Here is an 8,870-nt window from a genome sequence, read left to right as displayed (position 1 = left end):
GCCGAAGGCAGATGCTTAACGACTGAGCCACCCAGGCGCCCCACTTTTCACCACTTCTACTGTTACACCCTGTACCTAACCAACATCCTCTTTTCTAAATGTTCGTCCCTCTTCCACCCTTTACCTCTTAGAGCAAAGTTGTCCAGTGAAAAAATGTGAGCCACAAATGTCATTTAGATTTTAGAAGCTACACTGAGAAAAGTAAAAAACAAATTAAAATAGTTTTCTTGTATTTTTATTTAACCCAGTGTGAAGAACAAAATAAAATGGAGTAATTTATGTCAAGGTGTTTTAAAATGTATCCAGGAGGCCAGTAAGGAGGTGGGCCTTATGCATGTCCAGTTGAACTTTTGAACCAGGCCAAACCCCAAATATTACAAAGACTCTGCAAGAGCTCCTGCAGTTTGCTACACTAATGGACTTTGGCTCACTGAAAGCCTTAGCCACCAATTATGCTTAGACAAGATTAGTTTTCTGCTACCAGCACTAATCAAAATTCTTTGTAAACAATATATACAAACTTTCCCTTTTTGTCTTTAAAAACTCCTGACTTCTGCTCCCTAGTGGGATGTTATTTGGATTACCACTCAAATCTATATACCCTGAATTGCAATTCTTTGATTAAAAAATGCTTTTGCTTAGTTATTGTGTCCTGACAATTTTAGGTTAATATCAGTATAGTCAATATATTATCATTTCACCATGTATCAATGTTTTATTAATGATATTTTAAAAATTTCTTGTACCAAGTTTTTTATATTCAGTGTGTGTCTTATACTTACATTTGGAGTTGGATTGGCTATGTGTAGCTAGTGGTTACCATACTGGACAGTACACTTCTATAATATATTTTAAACAAATTTTCAAAAACAGATTTGGGGCGCCTGGGTGGCACAGCGGTTAAGCGTCTGCCTTCGGCTCAGGGCGTGATCCCAGCGTGATCCCGGCATTCTGGGATCGAGCCCCACATCAGGCTCCTCCGCTGGGAGCCTGCTTCTTCCTCTCCCACTCCCCTTGCTTGTGTCCCCTCTCTCGCTGGCTGTCTCTAACTCTGTCAAATAAATAAAATAAAATCTTAAAAAAAAAGTTAAAAAAAAACCAGATCTGTTAAAATGCTGCAATGGTTGTTCATTCACTTGGAGTAATGCCCAAATCTTGCTGATGGTCTGCAAGGCTCTATTGGATCCAGTCACCCAATTACTTTTGTGATCTCATCTCCTGCCCCTGCCCCTTCACTCAGTCTTCTTCAGTCATACAGGCATCCTCACTATTTTGAGAAAAAGCCAGGCACTTCACCTTGGTCCCTTGTACTGTTTCTTCTCTTTGCTAGGGAAGATCTTCCCGTATACATGCGTATCCCTCACTAGTTCATTTTTTTTAGTAAAATCACCCTCTGGTTGAATCCTATCCTGGCTACTGCATTAAAATTGCAAGCCTTTCTACCAATAATCCTAATCCCCTTTACTCTGATATATTTTATGACAAACTATATAATTTAGTGGACATACAAGTCCCATAAAAAAATTTTTGGAATTTGGATTCCAAAATTTTTTGGATACCAAAAATTTTTTGGATTTTTTATTATGTTATGTACACTGTTGTATTTCTAGACCACAGAAATGTCTGGCACATGACAGAAGCTCAACTGGTAGTTGTTGAATGAATGAATAAATGAATGAATGACAAAACTTGTTTTTCTGGTAACCCAAGATCTAAACCAAATACTTAAGTTTTGTACTAACTGTTTATTTAAACTTGAAACTTTAAAATCATTTTGAACTTGATACTTTCAGGTAATTTTGGTGACCTGATTTTTCCACTTGGCTTTTATACCAGGTCTCAGGTGAATAGTCCTACACTGCTGGTTTCTTGTATTGTTTGAAGACTCTCATTCATAGGCTTGACTATGAACTAGTCATTTATTTCAACTGTGAAGAGGTGTCCTTTGGTGAGCCTCATTTTTTGCAGGGCTATACCTTAACAAGTAACTTCATCTGTCTAGTTGCAGTAAGTTGGAAAGTAAAAAGTGGATAGGAGAAAGATAGTAAAATTTCACACTTTTTTAGGAAAAAAATGCAAAGAGCATTGTTCTGTGTTTAAAAACAAACGAACAACTTCAACTCCGGGGGAAAAGTGTTCTTGAAAGACAAACTAGTCTCAATTAAGTCAACAATAGGAAGCCAGCCCTCTGAGGTTATGGATACAGACAATTGGTTTATTTACAGTGAGTCATGTCCCAGACACCTTAGTAAATTATAGGAAAGGAAGTGGATGACTAGAGAAAATGTCAGTAGTATAAAAAAATGGGAGGGAACTGGCTAGAAATGACTGAGTTTTTTTGTTTATTTGTCTACTGTTGCTATATTAAATAATGCATATACCTGCATTCTTCAATGCTGATTTCTTTCATGCTATGTTCTTGATCTTTTCTCTTTCTGAGTTGACGTTTGAAGTTAAATCATTTGAATTGACTATGGAAGTAAAATACATTTTCTCAATCTGAAATATAACTTTTACCCTGAAGGTAAGACCCTTCCTTTCTCTTACACCTTCTTCATTTTTTTTCTACCACTGTGTTAATTTTAGTTAAAAATCCAAGGATATTTAAAGACAATACATGCTCTGAGGATGAAACTATATGTCCACAAGGCTGGAACCAAATCAATAATAATTGCTTCTTTCAATCTGAACACGAAAAAACTTGGATAGATGGCCAAGCAAACTGCATAGCCTATCGTGGATCTCTGGCCATATTCAACTCCAAGAATGAAGTGGTTAGATTTCTCCTTTGCAATATAAATCACATTTAATTTGCTGAGTAGCCATTATATGACAAGTATACTTCAAGGGTGTGATATATCAGCCAACAAAACAAAGATCTTTGCCTTTATGGAGCTTACATCCCAGAGGGAGAGACAGAGAATGAAAAATAATCATAACAACCATGTAAATTACATAGTATATTAGATGTCAGTAAATTCTGATACACATATATATGATTTATGTATATAATATGTGTATATGATGTGGTATAGATATGCATAAGTGATATTCTGAGTGTTCTTAGTGGGTAGGCTGCAAGTAAGATAGTCTTATTGAGATGATGATACTGAGCAAAACTGTAGAGTAGAAAGAGTTAGAGGAATATCAGGGGGATAAACTTTCCAGGAAGAAGAAATATCTGGAACATGGACCTTATGGTAGGTATATACCTGGACTATTCAAGGAACAGAAAAAAAAAATCAGCCAATGTGTCTAGAATGAGGGAGCGAGTGAAAGATGCAGATGATTAGGGTCTTGGAGACTCTAATAAATACTTTGGTTTTCCTCCAAGTAAAATAGGGAAATATTGCAGCACTATGAACACAAGTGAGACACGATCTGACTTAAGTTTTGAAAGAATCATTCTCTTTGCTGTGATGAGCTAGTGAGTGGCAAATATAAAAGTAAAGTGCCATGTTACAAGGCTATTGCAATAACCCTAGCAAGAGAATAATGGGCCCAAAGAAGGACCATAGCACTGGAGGTAGTGAGAATGAGAAAACTAGGAGACATGCATTACAGCACCCTGTGTTTCATAAAAGGAATCTTTGATGCCCGATCTGGGACCCTCTTCATATTGGATTGGACTAAAGAAGCCAAATGCAAGTGCACCCTGGATGTGGGCAAATGGAGATGCATTCAACAATTGGTAAACCTTAATAACATTTGTTATTAAATGTGTTAAGCATGGTAAGGATTCTGAGTCTATAATCAACTCCCCTATAGTTTCTTCCACATTATCTCCCCAGAAGACCGTCAGTATATACAGATGCCAAAGAGAACCTTTAAACAAATATACAGTCCTTAGTGAGGGTTTGTCATCAAATATCAATATCTACTTCTATATGGTAAATTGGACTGTATATACCACATGTGTACCACAAGTGTTCTTTTTATCTGAGACTATGTAAAAATCTAATTAGTTTGATCCTTGCCTCTTTCCACTTGGGGTTTTGCCTCTGTTTGCTGGTGCTTTGGACTGTCACTGATAAGGGAGTCTGAGAAAGTGTACTCAAGCCTATACTTACCATGCACATTGGTGGCCTGAAATGGAAGGGAATGAGTGAGAAAGAGAAATTGAATGCTCTAGACGATCTTTATTTAAAATTTTCGAACTTCTCTATGTTTCTTAGCTTGAAGAACTCAGTATACCCCTCCACTCCATTTTTGTTTTTGAAATATTTGACTTTTTCCAACTTCAGAGAGGAGAAAGGAAAATAAAGAATATTGAGTTCCCTGTGAAAGGAACCTCTAGCTACAATTTATTCAGAATCTACTAATTCTGTGCTAGATATTATATGAGGCATATGACCTGATAAAGACATAACAGGACTTTCTAAAAATAGAGAGCCTTCTGTTATCATTGTATTTATATCCAATTAGGGTGAAAATACACACACAATGATTTGAGGATAATAATATAGCCGACTTTAAAAATGTAAGAAAAAGTATGACATAAATTGAACTTTCTGACTACCAAACCTAATACTTACAGTATTTTCTTTAAAGAAAATACTGGTGGATTAACATGATATTATATATTATATATAGTCCCACTTAAAAATAAAGGATGAGGAAGATGTAAAAACTAGAAGTTGGTTAAAGATGGTGTATTGGTTTGCTAAGGCTACTGTAGCAAATATCACAGACTAGACAGTGAAGACAACAGTTCTAGAGACTAGAAATCCAAGATCAAGGTGTCAGGAGGGTTGATTTTCTCTGAAGCCTCTCTTTGGCTTGTAGGGAAAATCTATTCCCTTTGTGACTTCACATGGTCTTCCCTCTGTCCACATGCCTATCTTGTTCAAATTTCTTCTTATGAGGACACCAGTAACATTGGATTAGGGCTCTAAAGGCCTCATTTTAACTTAATCACCTCTTCAAATGCTTCATCTCTTAATATGGTTATATTCTGAGCTACTAGGGGTTAGGTCTTAAACATCTGAATTCTGGGGGGACATAAGTAAGCCCATCACAATTGCCACTAGGGTAGTCACAGAAATGGACGTGTGTTTTGGAAATAAAAAGGATAAAATTTTGAAGGTTAAGAAAGTGTACACCAGTGCTACAAAGTTCCCCAAAAATGAAGTGCTAAAAGCATTTTAATTCCATGGAACCAGAAATCCGTTGTAACTCAACATTCTATTTTTCTTTTCCTCATTTTGAATTTTCAATTTCATGTTTTATATGACCTAAAATAAGAATTTAGAAAATCCTTTCTAGATATTTTATTTATGAGTATTTACATGTTTCAGAGTTCATCAAGTGAAGAATACCTATTTCACTATTACTGTGCTAATGGTTTCAAAATATGGATGAGTGAACCTCTACCTCAGCCTTTAGACCAATTTTGTAAATGTATACGGGGGGGGGGGGCCAATAAAATTTCAGTTATACTCTCCCTGTATATGATCTTTAAATGGCTAAATATATTTATTTACTTAATTTTATTCTTATGTATAAAAGGAAGAATCTAATCCTATGCAAAGTGATTTTCAAAGTCTATTACAGTATAAAACAGCAACAAGTTCCAGGATTCTTTGTTGTTATTGCAACGAAGTTCCTTGGTGTTTGTTTCTTCACACCACCACCCTGAAGTGAAGTTTGGAGGCTGAAGAGGAGAGAAGCAGTTCATTTCACTCTCTCTACCCCTTTTTCATTGCACATTTTGAAACATGGTCACCAAAGTTACATATTTTAGGCTGTGCATAGTTGTCTTTCATGAGGTTCAGTAAATAATTAACCTCCTTATTTTGTTTCAGGTTTAATATTGAAGGAAATGGAACATGTGCCTTCATGCTTAAGAAGGGCATAAGCAGTGCCAGTTGTGATGATGCAATAAAATATATATGCAGCAGAGAATCCTTTTGTCCTTAGATAAAGGCCCCTCATAATAAAGTAAATAAAGTAATTAAAGAAAAACTATCTTTTTTATTCATTATGAATTCACATGGATACATTTTCCTTCCCTTCAGACATATGTTTTAAGTTGCTTGATAAAATTTTAAATGACTTGTATCTTCATTTAAATAACTTATCTAAGAAGTCAAGAAACCAAACTGAATTTTTACATGACATTGCTTAACCACATAATTGGTGTGTCCAAGCCTCGGGGTGTAATAATGGTCATATTCACAACTGATTCAACAGCATGCCTCAGTGGAACAGATTGGAGGGTAAAGAAAAGGAATGAAAGATTTCTCTATCTGAAATTCAATTAAGTCTGCCTACAAGAGATGAGAGATGAAGCATGAGGTGAACACTGGGTGTTCCCCTCAGCCTCCAATGGTATGTAGCTTATTTAGAATTTGGAAGTAAGGACATGGGAGAAGTATTCAGAGATTAATTAGGATTTCTTACTTTGCAACACCATCAAAGACCAAATCCTCTGAGAATAAATTTATACAATTTTTCACAGTTTCCTAGATCTTTATTCAAGCTACTGAGATGAAGAATTACATTACATGGATTTGTTGTTGCTGAAACCACTGAAGGAATCAGACTTTGGGATATGACTCATGGTGAGCAAAACATCAGTATTTAGAAAGAGAGCAAAATGTTAGGAAATAAGCCCTGGTAACTTGAAGAAGTCACGGAGATTTCTTGGGTCTTCCACAAAGCTGTGGGATTTAGATCCCAGATCACATTTAGATAGGAATCTGTGGGATGGAGGCTGAGGGTCAACATCTAGTTTTCATTAAAAATCTGCACAGCTGGAGTTAAGATGGCAGAGGAGTAGGGGGCCCCGCTTTTTCAGCTGGTCCCCTGAGTCGAGTTGGATAAGTACCAGACCATCCTGAACATCCACAGAATCAGCCTGAGACACAGGAAGATACATCTGGATCTCTGCAAATGAACATCTCCAGTGCTGAGTATTGAGGTACGAACCAGGGAGCCAAGAAACCGCGCACAGATATCGGAAGATAAATGGAAGGGGGAGGGAGCCACCATGCTCGGGTGCCGGGAAGCGGTAGCCACCTGAACGGGGGAGTGGCCGGACTCGCGGATCAGCACCCACGAGAGAGCAGACTGAGACCGTGAGCTGGGGAACGCGCAACACCAGACTGAAAACGGGAGCTCCGGTGTGCTCACTGGATCCAGACTGAGACTGGGAGCTCCGGGAGCACGCGGGGGTGGCTGGCGGCTGGTGGTGTTAGAAACACAAAGGACAGAGATGCGCCAGCCCTGGAAGTGAGGGCTGGGATGCTGAGTGTGGGGCACACAGCCCGGATGCTGCAGGGTTGAGCAGCGCCAACAGAAACAGAGTTATAGTGGCCAAAACATCAGTGGAGAACTGACCACGATCCCTCTGTTCTGAGACAGAGGATGAGATTCGGCCACTGCTGCTCTGAGTCTCAGAAGAGGCACAGCAAACCGCCAGGGAAAGCTGCCAGAGAACAAAAGCCTGGAAATAGCAGCTCACAGNGATGCTGCAGGGTTGAGCAGCGCCAACAGAAACAGAGTTATAGTGGCCAAAACATCAGTGGAGAACCGACCACGATCCCTCTGTTCTGAGACAGAGGATGAGATTCGGCCACTGCTGCTCTGACTCTCAGAAGAGGCACAGCAAACCGCCAGGGAAAGCTGCCAGAGAACAAAAGCCTGGAAATAGCAGCTCACAGCATGCCCATCCCCATCCCCCCTCGCAGGGGACATGGAGACTCTACCCAAACAGGGTTGCCTGAGTATCAGTGCACCAGCCCCCTCCCCCAGAGGGCAGGCTGAAAAATCAAGAAGCCCACAACCCTAAGTTCCCTATAAAACAAGGGTGCACAGCCTGGGTACAGGTCAATAATTTGGGCTCTGGACAACAGAGCCTCTGCCACAGAACTAATAGATATGGATATAACCAAATTATCAGAAATGGAATTCAGAGTAACAATGGTCAAGATGATGTGTAGACTTGAAAAAAGTATGAACCAAAATGTTAATGAGAATATACAATCTCTTAGGGCAGAAATGAGAGCAAACCTGGTAGAAATTAAAAATTCTACGAGCCAAATGCGGTAAAAACTAGAGGCTCTGACTGCCAGGGTGAATGAGGCAGAACATATCAGTGATTCAGGGTTAGTAGAAGACAAAGCTAAAATAGAATCTGGACTTAAAAAAATCCACATGCAAGAATGTAGGTTACGTGAGATTACTGACTCAATGAAACATTCCAATGTCAGAATCATCAGCATCCCCAAGGGGGTGGAGAAAAAGAGAGGTCTAGAAGAGATATTTGAACAAATTGTAGCTGAAACCTTCCCTAATCTAGCAAGGGAAACAAACATTTGTGTCCAAGAGGCAGAGAGGACCCCTCCCAATCTCAACCATGACAAACCTATACCACGTCACGTCATAGTGCAATTCGCAAATATCAGTTCCAAGGATACAGTATTGAAAGCGGCCAGGGCAAAGAAATTTCTCATGTACCAAGGCAAAGGTATCAGAATTACGTCAGACCCATCTACACAGACCTGTATTGAAATAAAGGGTTGGGGGGGGCATTTTTAAAGCTCTTTCAGAGAAAAACATGCAACCAAGGATCCTTTATCCAGCAATGCTGTCATTCAGAATTGATGGAGAAATAAAGACCTTCCGCAATAGCCAGTCATTGAACAATTTCGTAACCATGAAACCAGCCCTATAGGAGATATTAAGGGGGGTTCTATAAAGGTAAAATGGCCCCCAGAGTGATACACAACAGAAAGTCACAATCAATAGAAACAAAGACTTTACTGGCAACATGGCATCATTAAAATCATATCTCTAAATATTGTCTCAATGTAAATGGCCTAAATGCTCCCATAAAATGCCACAGGGTTGCAGATTGGATAAAAAGA

The 8,870-nt window shown here is 38.8% G+C and overlaps 1 long non-coding RNA gene across 2 annotated transcripts; it reads left to right on the top strand.

Moving 5' to 3' along the window:
• The first annotated feature begins 2,451 nt into the window (after positions 1-2,451).
• On the top strand, positions 2,452-5,925 carry LOC109490575. 2 transcript variants are annotated; one of them, XR_002143899.1, is made up of 3 exons: positions 2,452-2,524; positions 3,585-3,691; positions 5,805-5,925. It is a non-coding gene; the product is annotated as an uncharacterized LOC109490575 (long non-coding RNA). The 2 variants fall into 2 exon arrangements; XR_002143900.1 differs by lacking the exon at positions 2,452-2,524 and adding an exon at positions 2,594-2,774.
• The last annotated feature ends 2,945 nt before the right edge of the window (positions 5,926-8,870 follow it).

The sequence above is a fragment of the Ailuropoda melanoleuca genome, chromosome 16 (genome assembly GCF_002007445.2).
Source record: "Ailuropoda melanoleuca isolate Jingjing chromosome 16, ASM200744v2, whole genome shotgun sequence".
NCBI lineage: Eukaryota > Metazoa > Chordata > Mammalia > Carnivora > Ursidae > Ailuropoda > Ailuropoda melanoleuca.
Note: the sequence above shows the minus strand (reverse complement) of the source record. Positions and strands in the feature narration are given on the sequence as shown.